Below are 19,610 nucleotides of genomic sequence, written 5' to 3' on the forward strand. Positions count from 1 at the left end.
CCCAGGAACCCCTCTTCACCTCCAGGGCTGGCATGGAGAGCAGGACGTGCATGGACTGCGCGACATCGGCTGTGTGGACGTTGTTATGGTAAGCCACATCGGCATGGTAATGGTCCTCCAGCATCATCATGAATGTGATGAAGGTGTCGGCTGGGTTGTGGAAAGATTTCAGCAAGTCCCTTTCCTGCAAAGTGGGGATTACAGAAGATGTCGTTTCTGATTCACCTGTTTTTTTGTTTTTATTTATTTATTTGTGATATTTATATTCTGCTAAATATAATAAAATCCCTAAGCGGTTCACATATACATATTGAAATCACATTTAAAATACAATCTTAAAAACACAGCATTAAAAACTATTCCAATTACGATAAAAGCAGTGCAAAGAGGGGTAAGACGTGAGCATGATTAATTTAATTACAAAAATGTGTTGTGTTTGTAGCAGGTGAGTTGAACATCTTTCAGCCTGATGTCCTGGATATTTAGGAAACAGCTGACTTTGTTTTACTGGACTTGCTGAGAAGACCACTGGGGAAATGCTAGCCCACCTCTCTTAAAACAATATGAGATGTCTTATTATGAAATGCAAATGGAAAATGTTTAATGATAAATAATTAAGCATTTGTAAATGTAAATAAATAGGAAGTAGTAACTGTATTAAAGGGAAGACACAGGTTCACAAACAGGTTTGTAATTAATTCTGGGTAACTAGCATAAAAATAACGGTCAAGTTGACCTGGATAGTATCCAAAGAGAACATGCAGAGTTCAAGCCCTCTCAGTTGGGCCAAAAAGTTATTTGAGTAATACTAATGAACAGGTGTGAGACAGTATTTTCCAGATCAAAGGTGTGCTTAATGTTTTGCTTACCAATTAATCAGCAAAATATATTGTGTAAAGTATACTCATCAAAAAGCTTGATATACAGTTGTTGAGAAAAATAAGTTTAAGTTTAAGTTTAATTAAGTTTAAGTTAAGTTTAATTAAGCTTAAGTTTAAATTATTTTGCATAAAGTATGCACATCAAAAAGCTTGATATACAGACGTTGAAAACAATAAGCTTAAGTTTAAGTTAAGTTTAATTAAGTTTAAGTTAAGTTTAATTAAGCTTAAGATTAATTAGCAAATTTTGAGTACAGACTTATCTTCTCAAAAGTATAATTCAATATGGATTGTATCTAGCCTGAAAGGTGTACATGTAAGCCTTTTTTGTATGATCTCATTTTTTAGGAATGTTTAATAACAATGAGATAATTAAGATTGTGAGCCCTAATTTATGGGACAGTAGATAATATTAACTATTAAGTCATTTCTACACACACAAAAGGTATAAATACGTGTTGATTTTAGAATGCGGGAGTTCCTTATTAGAAGTTCACCAGGCCTGTGTACCTGTCAGCTGAATTCAGTAAGTTCCCCTATTCAGTATTGAATGGGGAACTTGGTACTTAAAATAAGATCTCTCCTTTTTAAGCTATTAAGGCTAGAAGTCTAAGAACAAGAAATGTTTATTTCCCGTCAAGCTATTAAGATCCAAGGATCTTTAGCCATGTTCTGTTTAACAACAAAACGTGTCTTGATATGCACAATATAGTCTAATGTGATGCTACAAGTATATTTCTAATAAAAATGAAAAACGGATCAAAAATAATTTTCCTTTACTAATTCTTGTTCGCACAAAACCAAAAATGAGCCCACTTAGAACCATTTTTGGTGCACGCTTTGTTTGGAGTGTATTGATCAGCTATGGGTTGTTAACCGGCAGTTGAACTCTTCCTAAATACTGGAACTATAGACTGAAAACACTCGACAAAAACCCAAATCCATAACACCGGGGGCCGAATTCAGTTTTGGAGAAGGTCTTGGGGGCCCCAAAACCCTAGCTTAAATTTTAACTTAAAGCTCTTGCTGCAGGTCACTTGAGCTTTTAGGGGGGCATTTCAGCTTTTTAGAATGGGGGAAAACTACACAAAAGCTGGGAAAGGGCATGGCTCTCTGGGGAACCGCAGAAGGCTGGACTGGGACGACAGAGCAGAGATACCATCAGGAGCAGCTGTTTATTTATTTACTGCCTTTATATAGAGCCCAATAGCCACACAGCCCTCTGGGCGGTTCGCAAAAGTTAAAACGCAGCCATACAACATGATAAAATATGAAACCTTTCAAAGCTGAAAGCATCTCAGTAACAACAACATCTTTTCCAAGATGGTAATTCCTGTGACAAAGAGGTCGCCTCACCTGGAAGATGCTGTACGTAACATGAGGACCATCAGCGGGCGGTGGCCAGAGTGCTCCGCAATCTTGAACATGTCTAGACCCCACTTGTTCATGTCTTCTAGTTCCTAGATGGTCAGGAGAGGGGAAAAGGCCATCTTGGACACTGCAGAGTATGCAACAGGTAACCTGCCGCCCCCCACCGCAAACAGGAATGTCTGCCTGGCAAAACTAAAACAACTTTTAAACATTTATATTTACTGAAGTTTTCATCAAGAAGATAACCACGGAAAAGAAGATGGAGTGAGGGAGACAGAGGCAGGCAAGTTGAACATCAGGGTCTGCTCCAGTTGGACTTCCCCCTCCCCCAGATTTGACAGCAAGCAGGGCCATTTCATCAACCCTGCTGGGAGCCTGCTTATTTTTTTCCTCTTCCCTCCCCATACCCCTTTCCTTGTGCATGATAATCTTTTTGTAATTTGTAACCCTGCAGGCACGGACTATCTAGTTTACTGACTGAGTGTAAGAACTTTTCTACACAAGGCATTTATTGTGTGCTTGTCATTTCCTACTCGTGGCTGTTTACGGGTTCATTAGATGACCTCATGACCTTCCAGTTTCGCTTCTGTTTTTAAAGAGCACTTAAAAAGCAGGGGAAAGGCAGGATTATTTATGAAAACGAAAGAAAACACTTTTTCCACTTGTGTATTTGTACTATTCCACTATACCACAGTGCCACCTAGAGGTTGTCTAGCAGAAAAGCAGGGAAGGAAACGCTTTTTGTGTAGTGCTCAGATCTTAATTCTGTGGTAAAACCCAAAGTAGATACAGCAGATTAACAGCGTTGTGTAGAAAATTCCTAAGCTGCTCTGGGAGCTTTTTTTGGCTAAGGAGTGGGATAAAAATACTCTAAATAAATAAATAAAATGAAAAGGAGCAACCACACAATAAATATAGAAGGGCATCTCAACAGCTCAATGCTTGGGCTGCATCATTAGTTAGAACTGATCTGCAAAACATTCAGCACAGTAGAGAAATGTGATTCACCGAAGAAGAGGCAGAACCAGGGCTTCTTCTCAGGGGCCAACTCTGGCTTGTCGGGAGAGAGACAAGCCAGAGTTCCAGGTTCGAATGGCACACCAAATGACCCAGGGACAGAGCGAAAGAAGACACTTTTTCCACTCGTGTATTTGCGCTATTCCTCTATACCACCGTGCCACCTAGAGGTGATGTAGCAGAAAAGCAGGAAAGTAAACACTCTGTGTAGTGCTCAGAACAACTCAGCGCCCCTGCAGAAGTAGGGTTTAAATTGGGGGGGGGCAACTTGTGACCCTCCAGATGTTTTGGCCTATAACTCCCATCCAACTGAGCCAGCACAGCCAATGGGAGTTATAGGCCAAAACATCTGGAGGGCCAAAAGTTGAGTGCCCTATTGCTGTTGTTGTTTAAAGAAAACACCTGGGTCATCATTGCATGTGAATTAGTCCAAAGTTGAGGGTGGTAGGGACCAGTCCGTGCCCACCAGAAATCTTATTTAGTTGCCCTTCTGGCTACTTGTCTTTTCCTTTTGCCTTAGTTTCCCTCTGGGTTCCTGCCTTTCCTTTCCTCCAGATCTTTCTATTTTTCTCTCTCATCAGCTTCTCTCAAGATGCCTCCAGCTTTCTCCCCCACCTTCTTGTTCTTCTTTCCTTCTCTGTTCCCCACCAGTTTCTTTCTGCCCTCCTCCAGTTTCCCCCTGGGTTCCTGTCTCCCACACTTTTTTTATTCTCTGCCTCAGTTTCTCACAAGGTGTTTCTCTGTCTCTCTCTCCCCCCACCACCTCTCTCCCTTCCTTCCTTGCATCCAATGATCAATCAAAAATCTCCAAGACATTTTACAGCAGATTAGAAGCCTATAGGTAACAAAATGCAAAGCAATTAAGACAGCCTGCAATCAGCGGTGCTCATAATAAGCGGCACAATTACATTCCGTTAAAAGGTTTGGCGAAGAAAACAGCTTTTGCCTGGGACCCAAAAGGAAGCAAAATATTTGGGGAGAGCATCTCACCATCAAGGAGCCAGAAATGAAAGTACCTTTTCCACCACCTCCAACAGCCCCCAGCCTACTCTCCAGACCTTCAAAGATGCACCTCTCCTCCTGTTCCAAACAGGGTCCCAGCTTTTACTACAGCTCATCTTTGCAGTTTGAGGGCTAAAAACAGCAAAAGCTCACTGCTGCATTTGACACACCCTGGATCAGAGTAGCTTTCTCCTCCCCAGAGCCTGGTGCACGTCCTCGCCTTGGCCAGCAAGCCCTCCTGGTCTGTCTTGACCCCAAAGCGAGGAATGGCCGCGCAGCTGAAGCTGGAGCTATGCAACAGCTTCTTCACGCCACTGATCTGCGACATCGGGCGCTTCTTTTTCTCCTTGTCTTTCTCTTTGGGAATGGAGGTCGGGATCTCCACCTCATCCTGCTTGTCTGAGGGGCAAGGGGCGGAGAAAGACACCGACAATGCGACAAACCCTATTTCGGGGAATCCCACAGTGACAGACCTTCCTCTACAAAACACAGACCACCCCCTTTCCCTTTTGAAAACCTTGGAAGAAGGAACAGACAGTAATTAGGGCTGGCGCCAAGCGTTGGCATGGCAGGGCAGCTGCTGAGGGCCCATACCCCAACAGGGGTCCACTGACAACAGTACCCTGGAGTTGCTCCTCCTCTTCCCCACTGCAACCTGCTTGTTCACCTGCCTCTTGATCTGGCCTGGACAATGGTGGCGGTGAGGAGGAGGAGGAGCAGGAGATGCCGTGGCCTTCTTCCTCCCTGGCTTTCTGCCTGTCCAGCAAGCAAGTGATGGGAGCAAGAGCAGCTCGTGAGAAGGTAAACACCCAGCTGGGACCTGGCTCCAAAAAAAGTACCGGGTCAACAACCCGGTGAGACCCTTCAGGACTGCACCCCTGAAACTCACTGAGGGAGGGGTCCCATGGAGGTTGGCCTTGTGCAAGGGCCCTCCAAAACCTGGAGCCATCACTGATGGTGACCCAAACATTACGATTAATGGGACTGACACAGCACCATTGCCTTATTCTTAACAGGGCACCATCAGCATGCACAGGGCTTGATAAAGCCCAAGAGCCCAGGTCTCTGCCCCATGGGGCCAGCAATCTAAAATTCCATGCAGGGACCGTGAACAGAGGAAGAAGATGGAGGAAGGATGATCAATGGATGAACCCCCACTCAAAGCACATGCTTTGCACCCCACACAAAGCGCACGGCACATAGTTAAACTATGGAACTCGCTACCACAGGATGTAGCGATGGCCACTAATTTGGATGGCTTTACAGGGGGGTTGGACAAATTCCTGGAGGAAAAGGCTATCAATGGCAACTAGTTCTGATGGCTATGTGCTACCTCCAGCATCAGAGGCAGGGAGACTATGTACACCAGTTTCTGGGGGACATGGATGGGAGGGTGCTGCTGCACTCATGTCCTGGTGGGTTCCTGGTCAACAGCTGGTTGGCTGCTGTGTGAACAGAATGCTGGACTGGATGGACCTTGGTCTGATCCAGCAAGGCTCTTCTTATGTTCCAAGGCTCTTCCAAATCATGTGAAGTACTAGTTCCCCTCTACTCAGCACTAGTTAGGCCTTATCCTGAGTACTGCGTCCAGTTCTGGGCCCTGCAATTTAAGAAGGATGCAGACAAGCTGGAGAGGGTTCAGAGGAGGGCAACGAAGATGATCAGGGGACTGGAAACAAAGCCCTATGAGGAGAGATGGAAAGAACTGGGCATGCTCAGCCCTGAGAAGAGAAGACTGAGGGGAGATAGGATAGCGCTCTTCAAGTACTTGAAAGGTTGTCACAGAGAGGAAGGCCAGGATCTCTTCTTGATCATCCCAGAGTGCAGGACACGGAATAATGGGCTCAAGTTACAGGAAGCCAGATTCCGGCTGAACATCAGGAGAAACTTCCTGACTGTTAGAGCAATGCGACAATGGAACCCATTACCTCGGGAGGTGGTGGGCTCTGCCACAGTGGAGGCGTTCAAGATGAAGCTGGACAGCCACCTGTCAGGATGCTTTGGCTCAGATTCCTGCATTGAGCAGGGGGTTGGACTTGATGGTCTTATAGGCCCCTTCCAACCCTACTGTTCTATGATTCTATGTTCTTATCTTATGTATAGATGGCGGCTGTCAGGAGCACCCTAGCTGCCTCTTGCAGTCCCCTCCAATAGCTAACTCAGGACACAGACGACGAGGATTCTTTCCGAGGCTTTATTCTTTTATTACTTTATGACTCTCTCAGATACTAATCACTAGCGATACTAATCACTAGCCTAAGCTAGTGATACTAATGATACTAATGATACTAGTGATACTAATCACTAGCTAGTAATCACTAGCGATACTAATCACTAGCCTAAGCTCCAGGTAAGGCAGTTGGTCCCTGTTTGAAGGGGAACCATGGGAAGACCCTGAACTTATGGGCTAGGGAGAGATCCTCCCTCTTTCCCTTGGGTCCTCGGGACGCGACCGTTGTTTGCGCACCAAACGAGTGGAGCGCCTCCTTTCCGCGCCCTCTATCTGGCGTTGCTCCCTGCGTCGCATCACGCATCCAGCAAACCCCCCTCCTGTGCTCTCTCGCTGCCAGGGTCACTCTCTCTCCCAGGAATGCTGCCAGGAGGAATCTCTGCCAGCTCCTGTGCTTGTGAGAGATGAGCGAGCTCCTCTCCCACGGATTGCTGTTCTTCCTCAGAATCAGAACTGCTCTGGGGCTCTATGGGCTCCATTTCCACCCTGACAGCGGCTGACAGGATTGGTTCACACACTCCTTCTCCCCAGTTGAAGCCAGGGTCCCAGCTTCCTGTCCTTAGACTTGCCGTCGACTGGCAGGCTCCCCTCTCCCAACACCGCCCCCGAAAACGGAGCACAGATCGTGTGGCCTGGAGCCATACATGCGACACCAAGGAGTTAAATGTGCTGGAAAAGGCCCAGTGTGGAAGCGCCTGCCCCTGCACACGTCTCCTGATGTTCTGAGGGAGCCCCTGCCCCAATATTGTGGAGACACATGTTAGATAAAAAAAAGTCCTTGCTTTCGGTTTAGAAGGAAAGGATGCCAGGCAGGCAGCAGCTGTAAAAGCAGCTGGAGTTAAACCCTGGATACATTGGACACGAGTCAAGAGAGCGAGAGGAGGGGAGTGGACTGTGAACAGAAATCCTGAAAATCCTTTGAAAATCATTCTGAAAAAGCAGTAAGAAAACTCAGGCTAGACCCTACTGTGGGCACACCGGGAGACTGTCCACCCTGCATACGGTCAGACCTGCAACTGGAGAATTGAAGAAGGGGACTAGACCCTACTGCAGCTAGCCAGGTGAATAGCTGCCCAGCGTACGGTCAGATCCCAAAGAAGATCAAATATGCATGTTGTAGTGTTAGTGGTGTTGTATTATAGTTCCTTAATAAGGTGCAAAAAAGGGGGGTCTGCCCCTGAAGGAGGAAGTCTGTCCCAGCAATTCGCTGATAATTACTGGCTTCACTTAGCTAACATCACTGGAGTAAAGCATTTTTGTTTACCAAGAGATATACCTGCAAACAGGCTTATTAGCTCTTGCCTAATACCTGTCTGTAAGCATCCTGAAAGAATTCAAAACGAGACTATATTAAGCAATTTTAATATAAACTTCTTATTCCCAAAATTCTGACTGGGGCATAGTTGCGAAAATCTTACCCCCTACAGAGTTCACTCTACGTACTCCCATCGTAGCTAAAACAAATGCCACTTGTGCACGAATGATTAATTGTCAAAAATCTTCTGGGAAATGTAAAGCTATCCCTGCCCCCCCCTTCCACTGTAATGAAATTCAAAACATATCTTGTAATTATGCACATATACTTCTGCCTCATAGATGGTTTTAAACCTGTGGTTCCCGTACCTGGTCATTCATTCCAGCCAACTTGTCTGATAACCACCCATGTTGCCTTGGGTGCCAATTCTTCTGTTGCCTGGTGCCAATTCTTCCCCCGTGGCCAGAGAAAATCCATCGATGGCTGCCTAGAGCACTCCAACTAACTGAAAATTGTAATAGCCACCTACAGCTATACTCTGACTCAGAAAAATTGGCACTGGCAGTATCGTTAGTTGGAGTTCCAGGTCTAGCCTTGGCTGATGGTCTGAAAATCAACCGGTTAGCTTGCAGCTTGGCCAAGAGCATAAATGCCACCTCACAAGCATTGTCATTATTAAATAAAGAGTTGTGTGATTTAAGAGGTGCTGTTTTAGAAAACAGAGCTGGTATAGATTACCTCTTCCTTCTTCATCATCTGGGTTGTGAGACGCACCAAAAGCTTTGCTGTTTTAATTTGACTAATAATAGTAATGCTGTAGATTAACAGATCAATAATCTGCATGCATAATATAGTAGCTAACATAACAATGGGACAAAACAATTGGCTAGATTGGTTAACCCCTTGGCTTCCAGATCTTAGCTGGTTTAAGGCATTGTTCATCCTAATTCTACCAGTGTTGTTCATAGAGATACTGTTATGCCTTTGCATTCCTTGGCTTATGCTCTGTTTAACCAATCTGTTTACTGCCTCGGCCACAAAAACAGCTGCCCGCTACGCTCTAATAGCTCAACAAGATATTGAGTAAGAGGGTTGCTATAAGAGTCCTGTGTTATGCTTCGCAAACCAGAATGTCTATTTGCGTAATGAAATGCTATAATTGTAATGAAATTATGCATTTAAGGGGGGAATGTAGCAGCCATATCGGGGGTCAGACTAAGTAGCCTCATGCAGTCTCATGCTTCATGTTCTTGCTGAGCTCTTTCTCCCTTGAATATATTGTTGTAAGCTGACGAGACACAGGAATTTCTTTTCTTGTCAACAAAGGCTAAAGTCATAGTGATATGTGTATCATGTTCTCTGCTGTTCTCTGCTTATCATGGCTACCCTATAACCCAGTTCTTGTATTATAAACAATGGTGCTAGGAGAAGAAATGTTGAGGACTGCAACCCCACACGGGAGGGAGAGGAGGAGCCATTTCCTATGTGTCACAATGTCTATAAAAACAATCTGCTGATGTAAATCGGGGCTTTTGGCTCTTTGGAAATGATTCCAGCCTTAAGCCCGCGCGTTAAATAAAGAAACTCTTTTTCCTTCACTCCGTGGTCTCGCTGACTCTGAGTTCTGCAACATAAAGAGGGACCCCCTCAGAATCAAACACGTGTGACTCCAAGTTTTCCCTTGTAAAAACAAAATCTGACGTTGTACACAACACAGGAGCTTTGGGCGCCCTCCGGACGTATCGGACTGCAATTCCCATCATCCCCAGCAGGGCTGGCAAGGATGGGAGATGCTGTCCAACCCATTTGGGGGGGCACCCAGTCGGCGAAGGCTGTGAGGAAGGTTTGTAAAACTGGGCGTGGTGTGGGCAGGGCAGAGAGAAAGAGAAGTAATTCTCACCCGGTCGTAGCACTTGAACTCAGAGCCTCCCAGCGAAATGGGTGGGTAGCCAATGCAGCACCGGCTAAAAAAGTCCCTTCCTGGCCTAATGTGGAATTATGAATGGATTAGATTGCAAGTCCCAGCAGCCCCCAGCCAGCAGAGCCCATGGTGAGGGGTGATGGCAATTGTAGTCCATCTGGAGGGTGCCCGGTTGCCTGCCCCTGATTTGATGGGTTGCTGTCCCATGAGGTGAGGCGATTGCTACTGGCTGAGATAGCCTTTTGAAAGGGTGGGGACAATTCTCAGGGGACGAGAAGAAGTATATGGATGGCCATTAGCCATAATAGCTCCGTCAAACCTCCATCCACAGAGGCAGTCTGTTGGGAGGAACAGCTGGAGAGGGATATTGCCTTCGTGCCCTGCTTATGGGCTACCCATAGGGCAGGGGTACAGAACCCATGGGCCTAATGTGGCCCGCCAGGCTCCAGAATCCGGCCCATGGAGCCTCCTGGGGTTCCTCTGGGAGGAGGGACTTGGAAGCCAAGCCCCCCAGAGAAACCCCAAGAGGATCCATGGGCTGGATTCTGTACCCTGTGGAGCCATGTGCCAGAGACACAAAGCCCGACCAGCTCCGACAAAGGCTGGATTAATTGGCAGCCACCGACCACTGTAGAGCACAGCACGAGTTGTGGTGTAGCTTGCTTGGAGATTTCTTCCGACATAGGATGGAAGCCAAGCCCTGCCCCCCTCCAAGGAAATCCTCCCATCCCGGAGGAATCCCCAGTAGGATCTCTGATCAGAGATAACAGAGGGGATTCTCCTGTGCACCACTCCCCTTCCCAGCTGGCCTAGTGGCATCTGACTGAGCACTAAGGGAACTGGGAAGTTGGACTTGGTGGACACACCTTGACCATATCTCCAAGTCCTGACCATCTCCTCCCTGACTTTCACCTGCTCCAGCACATTCTCCGGCCCCAAAGAGAACCGTACCTGTGCAAAGGGGGTAACAATCAAATCAAGTCTTCTCCATGCCTGCAAGAGGAGAGGTAAAACACATCAGAGATACAAAGCCCAACCAGCTCAGACAAAGAGTCCGGGCTGGATTAATAGGCTGTAGAGCTCAGCTGAATGGGCATAGCTGTGCTGTGGTGTAGCTTGCTTGGGGGTTTCTCCCAACATAGGGTGGCATATCCTCTGACATTTCCCAAGTGAAAATAGGGTCATGCTTAGATCACTCCAATTCCTACAGTCAGGGATCAAACCTGGCTGAGTTTAGGCTGGATTAATCAGCCCGGGGAATAGCCCCAGCTGAACTGAACTGGCACAGCTGCGATGTGGCATAGCTTGCTCAAGGGTTTCTCCCAACATAGGGTGGCATATCCTCTGACATTTCCCAGGCGAAAATAGGGACTGCACATGACATGGTGCCTAAGTGGCCATGTGCACACATATATATTTTATGTGCATGCGCACCAGAGCCAAAAATCATCCACCACCACTATTCACTCAGAGATTTCACTTCAAGAGGCTTCGGGGAGGGAGCGAAACCCTGAGGAATTGCTCACCAGCCATGCAAACTTTTTAAGAAAGCACCCCCTTCCCCCAAAAGACAAACATGGGGACAAAGTGGTTAGTACTTGGATGGGAGACCGCCTGGGAATCAGGCTTCCTGCATTAAGCAGGGGGTTGGACTCAATGGTCTCGTGGGCCACTTCCAACCCTATGACTCTATGATTCTATGAAATCTAGATGGGCCCAGGTAAAATGGGACAGCTGGAGTATACGGTGTGGTCTGGAGATTGAGAAGAGAATGAGTTATTCCAGCTCAGCAATGGCCTTTGGCCACAGGACCTCTCAGCCTCACAGCAATAATACCACTGGCCTACCTTACAAGACTGTTGTGATGCTGGAGACGGACAATCATTTTCAAGACAGTCCATAGTGGTTCAAGAAAGGGCTCACTTCCTATCGAAACACACTAGGTAAATGCTCAGGGTTACATTCAGTTCTTCTCAGCTTAGAACCTGATCTGATTGGTCTCCTTATCTCAAGTGATAAGAGCAGCAGTCAGGCATTAAAACTAAAAAGCCTGCAACCCCTAAATTTGGCTGGTGAGTTCAAGTCAATGTGCAATGTTGCCCTGGTTTTCCATCTCTGCTCTTCTTGTTCTCACAGACCCTTCACTCAAGTTCCTTTTCTGAATTCATTGCCCCTCTGCAATCTTTGTCTCTGGTCTCCCTATATCTTGGAACTTCCTTCCCAGTCCTCAGCCTGCCCCCACCCCAAAAAAGCCTTAAAGTCCCAGGATGCCTGTACGAGCTTTAATCCCCAGCCAGACTGACAATGACACTCACAGAATCTGGACTGCCAACATCCTAACAGTGTTATCCCCTGAGCACTATGGAATGCTCACTAACATTCCCAGCTGCCAAGCTAATGAATCCTGGCGGCTTCACCGCAATAACCAAAAGACAACATAGGAAATAGAGGATTTCAAAGGTGGAAGGGAGAAGGTTGTAAAATAGAAGATTTCTGTGTAACAGAGAACTTCAAAAGTGGAAGTGTTAGATAAAAATAGTCCTTGCTTTCGGTTTAGAAGGAAAGGATGCCAGGCAGGCAGCAGTGGATCCAACACTATTTTATTGAAACGTTTTGCAAAACGGGTGCAGAGCAGTCTGGACCCCGAGACACGTGTGCAAAAGCCTTTTATACCATATTGCTTCTATTGTTCTTACCAGTAACCAATGAAACCGTTAGTACATCGGCTCACCAAGTCAATAGCCAATAAACAGTCAGTATCAGCTTACCAAACTGTTAGTCATGAGCACGTCAGTATGATTTTCTTTTTGCTCTGCCTACATTTTTTCGCCACTCAGGCTTTTATGTAACTTGAGACACCAACAGTTACGGAGTCTCTTTTTCTAACAATTCCCCCCTTTAAGTCTTTATTCATGTCTTAAAGCGTTTAAAACGGAGCCTCTTTATTGGTACAATAAAGCAAGAGCATCTGTTTTGACAGAGCGGTTTTTATCAATCGCTGGGATAAGCCTCTAACACAGGAGATAATGCAACAACCAAATAATACTAGAACTCTTACTACCACTACAAGCGAGATAAGGATTGAGGCTGCTAGGTGTTTCCATTTTCTAAACCACTTTTTTTTTTTTTTAACCAGGCGGTCACGGGGTTGTTAATCCCCGAATTCTCGGCTAATTCTTCAGACAAGGCGTTGAGGCCCTGCAAAGCCCTTGTTACCGTGCCATTTGGGGCAGTGTTGTTAGGGATGAAGGTGCAACACCGTCCACTTAGCATGACACAAACCCCCCTTTTTCCGCTAACATCATATCAAGAACACGCCGATTTTCCTAGGCCATTTAGCTAGTGGCATCTAGTTGCTCAGCCAATCCCTTTATAGCATCACGGGTATAGTTTATTGAGAGTCTGGCACTTTTTTCTTTCCCCATGCGTTAGGGTGCTGGAACAAACGGATCACACAGGTGAGGAGGGAAGGAGTGTCCCACCCCAGAGGAAAAGGCAGCACCTTTGCTACCGATCTTCCTGTGGCACAAACAAAACAGTCAGACTTATTTAAGGACTTGGCTGTATACTTTATCCACTCTAACCACACATTATCAGTTTCCTCTGTTATTGGGATTCCTAACCTGGTTCTCTAGGGACGCCTCTCTTTCTCGGGGATCTGTACCAGAAGTGGTTTGAGGGCTGTAGGTGTGACATTTCGGGGTTTTATCTTAAAGCTGTCAAGCCCAAGTCCTTGAGGTATCACCATCCATGTTAATATTTATTTAACTAACATTACCAACACCACCCACAATACTTGCTTCATATTACAAGTTTTTTGTAATTCGATCCCGAGCTTTTCCCAGATGTTGTGACTTGTATATTACAGGTGATTGTGGCTCCTGGATGGTTTCTTCGCCTGTGTCCCTGGCAGCTTCCGGAGGGGTGCCAGGGAGCAAAGGACCGTTGCCCGTGTCCTTCTGTTCTTTCCAGGTGACAGAAGGAAGCAAGGGTCTCCTAAATGGCTTTATCCGGCTGCAATGTGTCCATTTGCTAGAACCCACAAGCTTTACACACGAGTGGCTGGTTGGTCCCACCAAATAAGGCCCCTCCCACCCTTCCTTTAAAGCTTTTTTTTTTACTCCACTTTTTCAGCAACACCTCGTCTCCCGATTGGAAGAGATGGGTAGGTGCATCTAACGGCAATCTCTGGAACGGAACGGAATAAGCTCGTAGCTGTGAAAGAACAGACTGTAGAGAAGTCAACTGATCCCTTAGCATCTGATCACCCACCTCCCACTTGACTTCCTCCCTCCTTCCGCAGTGTACCCGAGGCGGGAACCCAAACATCAGTTCGAAGGGGGACAATTTTATGTCTTTTCTTGGCATCCTTCGAAGCTTCGTTAAAGCTATTGGTAGAGCCTCAACCCAAGTGAGCTTCACCCCTCGTTGGAGTTTGGTTAAAGTCTCCTTGAGGCTCTGATTGATTCTTTTAACTTGTCTACTTGCCTGGGGCCTCCAGGGGCAATGTAAATGCCACTCTACTCCTAGAGCCTGTGCCAGTCCCCGTGTAATAACTGAGGTGAAGTGTGAGCCCTGATCGGACTCTATAACTTCGGGCAGGGAGAACCGGGGCACCACCTCCTGTAACAATTTAGCAACAACAGTTTTAGCTTGGCAGTTCCTACATGGAAACGCCTCTACCCACCCTGTCATTTGACACACTATTACAAGCAAATACCTGTAACCCCTACATGGTGGCATCTCAGCAAAATCAATCTGCACCCTCTGGAAAGGATAGTAGGCCCATGGTCGCCCTCCTTTTGGAGGAGGGGGTGCCCTGGGAGGGTTGGTTTTCTGGCAGACTTTACAGGTTGCGGCCAGTCGGTGGGCACATACAGTTATGCCAGGGGAGACAAACAGCCTCTTGCAATAGTCAATCATGGCTGATGCTCCAGGGTGTCCAAGAGAATGGTGAACTTGTTTTAGAACAACCCTCTGCAGGGTCTGTGGAAGAAGCAGTCTTCCATCTGTCATCTGGATCCATCTGTCGTCGCAGGGACTTATTCCGTGTTCTTGTGCCATCTGTAACTCAGCAGGGGAGTATGTGGGGCGCTCTTTTCTTTTGGGTAGAATGAGGAATGTTCCTTGGATTCCCTCTCTGGCTGCTCTTTTTGCGGCCTCATCTGCCTTCTGGTTTCCCTGTCTTCATTTTTCCTCTTTTTCTTTTCCCATGGGCTCGGACGTGGACAACAGCCACTTGTGAGGGTAGCTGGAGGGCATCCAGAAGATCCACTATTAGGCTGCCATTAGCCACTGGAGATCCGTTTGCTGTAAGGAATCCCCTCTCTTTCCACAGTTGCCCATGAGCATGCACAACGGCGAAGGCATTTTTGCTATCGGTATACTCGCTTCCTTTTGCCTGCCTGCAGGGCTCTTGTTAAGGCTACCAACTTAGCGGATTGGGCGGAGAAATGAGGAGGCAACCTTTCCTCGTGCACATTCTCGTCTAGAGTAACGACGGCCGCTCCTGTGTAGCTAGGGGTGCACGAAAGTCTCTTACCTGTCCTCGAAGCTTTTTGCGGTTGGGGGGAGGCGCTTCGCTGCTCCCCCCGCGAAGTTCAGGCTGGGGGGGGGAGGCTTCCCGCCTCGCCCGGCCGAAATTCAGGCCGGGGAGGAGGCGCCTCGCCTCACCCAGCCGCGAACTAAAAAGTTAAAAAACAAAACAAAAACGCCCCCGTGATAGGCTACGTGACGATTAACGTAGCCTATCATGGCTAGATCTGCAAAGTCAGCCATGATAGGCTACGTAAATCGTCACGTAGCCTATCACGGGTGACTTAAAAAAAAAAAAAAGCGCGTACGCAAATGGCGGCCCCCATAGGGAGCCGCCATTCACGTTCCTTATTTGGTCGCTGCAGTCTACGTAAATCTTTACATAGACTACGGTGAAAATAAGGGCAACGCAAATAGCGTTGCCCTTATTTTCGCCGTAGTCTACGTAATCTTTAAGTAGACTACAGCGACCAAATAAGGAACGTGAATGGCGGCTCCCTATGGGGGCCGCCATTATCCATACGCGCTTTTTTTTTTTTTTAAGTCACCCGTGATAGGCTACGTGACGATTTACGTAGCCTATCACGGCTGACTTTGCAAATCTAGCCATGATAGGCTACATTAATCGTCACGTAGCCTATCACGGGGACTTTTTTTTTTTTCTTTTATTGGAATGGCGGCGGCGGCAGCCGGTCAAAAGACCGGCTGCCGCTCCCGCCCCGGACGAAGACCCGCCGAACCGCCGGCCGAACCTGCCACCGGGAGGGACATTCGCCAAAGGTAAGTCCCGTCCCGGGGGGGGGGGGTGCGGGGGGCGGGGGGGTGCGGAGAATTTCTCCCCGAAACTTGTTCGGGGGGCCGAACACGTTGGCGCTCGGCCCCCCGAAGTTTCGGGGAGAAATTCTCCGCCAACCCTATGTGTAGCGCCTTCCATCTAGCATATAGCTAGATCCATCTACAAACAGATCTCTGGCTCCCTCTATTGGTTCATCCTCAAGGTCCGGTCGGCCTTTGGTGTCTAGGTCTAATACTTCAAGGCAGTCATGATCTGGGAGTCCCGATCCGTTTGTGCCCAGTAATGTTGGCAGTAGTGTAGTGATATTAAAGCTAGAGCAAGCCTTAAAAGTGAGGTTTTCGTTTGTTAGTAAACCTATTTCATATCGGGAATGCCGGGCCGGGTTGAGAAATTTGCTTCCTCCTCCTGATACCAAAATTTGTGGTACCCCATGCAGCACCCAAACTTCAGTGAGTCCTCCCATCGTCATTTTCTCGGCCTCGGTACAGATCAGAGCTGTTGCCGCCACTGCTCTCAGGCAACTTGGCCATCCTCGTGCTACGACATCTAGGACCTTGGAGTAATATCCCACTGGTCTCCAAGAGGGCCCTTTTCGCTGGCAAAGCACTCCCGAAGCTATGCCCTTATTTTCATGCACATAAAGTCTAAATGGCCGGCTGGGATTTGGTATGGCCAGGGCGGGTGGTGACACAAGAGCAGCTTTAAGACTGAGGAAAGACTTGTTTATTTCCTTAGTCCATTTCTATTTATCCAGTCTATCTTTCTGCAGCGCCTCATACAGCGGCCGCGCTGTCTCCCCATAGTTTGCTATTCATAGTCGGCAGAATCCAGTCAACCCCAGAGGTCCTCGGTGGCCTCTGGGGTGGATTTTTCTGCAACCTTTAAAAGGGCCATTTACTACTCTGCTGTTTAGGGAGCCGTATCTCCATCCTTCCGTCAGGAGTAAAAGCAATCTCAATTTGGAGTTTAGTCAATGAGTCCCTCCCTAGCAATGCCACCGGACAGGAGGGGGTACAGACAAATGCATGTTCTAGGTGTGTTTTCCCAACCTTGGTGAACAGGGGACGAGAGAGGGGCACTTGGGTTGCCCTTCCCTCAACCCCCATTATGGTGGTGAACCCCCCACCTCCCGTTGGGGGCTCACTGAGGGGGAGGACGGACGGGGCGGCCCCTGTGTCTACAAGGGCTTTGTAGGAGCGGCCCCCAACCTTTATTTTGACCATGGGGTCCCGTCTTGCCTCAGAGACGGCTAAGAGGGGGCCGGGCCCCGGTCTGTCCTAATTTCTTTCTTGTTTATACAGAACTCTCTCTGCTCCTCCCCTCTACTTTCTTTCTCTTTCTGTTTTAGGGCTTTACAATCTCACTTTCAGTGTCCAATCTTTTTACAGAAGGCACTGATCTTTTCCTAAGGGAGGCCCTTTTCTGTTTCTCTTTCCACCCTTCTTAACCCCTCCTTGCTCTGGCCTGAGAACGGCAGCAAGGAGTTTTGCTTGCCTCTTGTCTTTCATAAACTTTTTGAACTACCTCTAGTAAAACACTTAGGTCAGCCGCCAATCCTTTCTCAACTTTCTGCAACTTCTTTCTGATGTCTTGGCAACTATTTCTCACGAACTGAGTCGTGAGAATCCTTAAATTATTTGGGTCATTCAAGTCAACATCAGTATACTTGGTGAAGGCTTCCCTTAGCCTTCGGAGGAACACGGCAGGAGGCTCGTTTTTGTCTTGTTTTAAAGTCAGAACTTTTTGCAAATTGGGGGCCCTCCGCGCGGCTTGTCTCATGCCTGCTAAAATGAGCCGAAAATACGGCATGCCTCTGCCTTTGTGCAGCGGTGGCTAGTCTCCGATCAGGCTGTCTTAAAGGCAACACTGCTGCTATCTGATCTTCGGTCACGAGGGGGAGCTCCTCCCTAAGCTTGGCGCGCGCCGCCAAGAATAATCGGTTTCTGACTAAGGAAACAAGTGTTTAATAACATCTGTGTGTCGTCCCAGGTAGGATTGTGTGTGAGCCTCACATTTTCTATTAAGGACAACAATGGACTGGGGTCCTCCTCAAAGGAGGGGTTAAATTGTTTCCAATTATACAAGTCAGATGTCGTGAATGGGACATAAACAAACAACGTCTCTTGAGGATATTGGGCGGTAGAGTCGGGGACCTCTCTAATAGGGAAGGTCAATTTTTTCTTAATTATCACAGGGAGGGCCAAGGATATACATTTAATTACCCATGGGGCGGGCCTGCCGCCGAGGGGCACACAAGTTGCCCACGAATCAATATAAGGGAACTGGTCCCAACTTCCCCTCTGTGCTACTGTTGTTCGCACATCAGATACCAAGGTTGGGTCAAACGACCCCTCAGGTGGCCATTTGGGTTCTAATATTGGCCATTCCCGGGTGCAAAAAAAGATAAGACGATCCTTTGTCATCTTAGTTCTATAATCTTGCTTAAAACGTGACCAATTGCGCAAACAACACTCCAAGGGCGTATGGGACTTCTTCGCAGACTTAGTTTGGGACCCGCCCATGACGGTGGGAATTTCAATCAGCAATTCTTGCGCTTCGCCCTCCTCTGACCCAGCCTGTCTCCAGGGTAGGGAAATGCAGATCGGGGCTCCCCACTTGCTTCGCCCGAAGGCGTCTCACACAATCACAAACACACCACCGTCCCGCGTTTATCCCCTAATGTAAGCTGTTTCACTTACCCCAAAAGCCTCTTCTGTCCCGCCCGCAGCTGCGTCCAGCTGCTTATTGATCCACTGCCGGTGCCTAAAAGGAGTGATCACGTCTCCCTCTTCCTCTGGCATTGGTCCCCGAGCGCCTCCGCCGCCACTGTCGTGAGGAGAAGGCAGTGTAAAACAACCGCCTGTGGCCACTTCTCCTCCGTGGCCCCTCGGCTCAGCGCGAAGGGGACGCGCCCCGAAGCAGGATCCGAGTCACGGCACCAAATTGTTAGATAAAAATAGTCCTTGCTTTCGGTTTAGAAGGAAAGGATGCCAGGCAGGCAGCAGTGGATCCAACACTATTTTATTGAAACGTTTTGCAAAACGGGTGCAGAGCAGTCTGGACCTCGAGACACGTGTGCAAAAGCCTTTTATACCATATTGCTTCTATTGTTCTTACCAGTAACCAATGAAACAGTTAGTACATCGGCTCACCAAGTCAATAGCCAATAAACAGTCAGTATCAGCTTACCAAACTGTTAGTCATGAGCACGTCAGTATGATTTTCTTTTTGCTCTGCCTACATTTTTTCGCCACTCAGGCTTTTATGTAACTTGAGACACCAACAGTTACGGAGTCTCTTTTTCTAACAAGAGGGAGAGGATTGAGGATTTCTGTGCAATGGAGGATTTCAAGGGTGGAAGGGAGAAGTTGTACAATAGAGGATTTCTGTGCAATAGAGCATTTCAAAGGTGGAAGGAAGAGGGTTGTGGAATAGAAGATTGCTGTGCAACAGAGGATTTCAAAAGTGGAAGGGATAGGATTGAGGATTTCTGTGCAATGGAGGATTTTAAAGGTGGAGTGGAAGGGAGAGGTTGTACAATAGAGGATTTCTGTACAATAGAGGATTTCAAAGGTAGAAGGGAGAGGATTGTAGGCCGTTGG

The 19,610-nt window shown here is 47.5% G+C and overlaps 1 long non-coding RNA gene and 1 pseudogene across 2 annotated transcripts in view; both read right to left on the reverse strand.

Moving 5' to 3' along the window:
- Positions 1-11,578, reverse strand: part of LOC146334092 (3',5'-cyclic-AMP phosphodiesterase 4C-like) — a 42,871-nt pseudogene extending 31,293 nt beyond the window's left edge. Inside the window, exons 1-7 of the transcript XR_014786397.1 lie at positions 11,525-11,578; positions 10,544-10,670; positions 10,073-10,229; positions 9,657-9,741; positions 4,492-4,788; positions 2,238-2,341; positions 20-184 (exon numbers count right to left, since the gene is read on the reverse strand). The product of XR_014786397.1 is annotated as a 3',5'-cyclic-AMP phosphodiesterase 4C-like (transcript). The remainder of the gene's footprint in view (positions 1-19; positions 185-2,237; positions 2,342-4,491; positions 4,789-9,656; positions 9,742-10,072; positions 10,230-10,543; positions 10,671-11,524) is intronic.
- Positions 11,579-12,757: 1,179 nt separating this feature from the next.
- On the reverse strand, positions 12,758-19,308 carry LOC146334093 (uncharacterized). Its single transcript, XR_014786408.1, has 2 exons — positions 18,708-19,308; positions 12,758-14,928 (listed from the first exon to the last, which is right to left on the reverse strand). It is a non-coding gene; the product is annotated as an uncharacterized LOC146334093 (long non-coding RNA).
- Positions 19,309-19,610: the final 302 nt, after the last annotated feature.

Source organism: Heloderma suspectum, chromosome W (genome assembly GCF_057233095.1).
Source record: "Heloderma suspectum isolate Gila_16-S chromosome W, 16-S_ref, whole genome shotgun sequence".
Lineage (NCBI taxonomy): Eukaryota > Metazoa > Chordata > Lepidosauria > Squamata > Helodermatidae > Heloderma > Heloderma suspectum.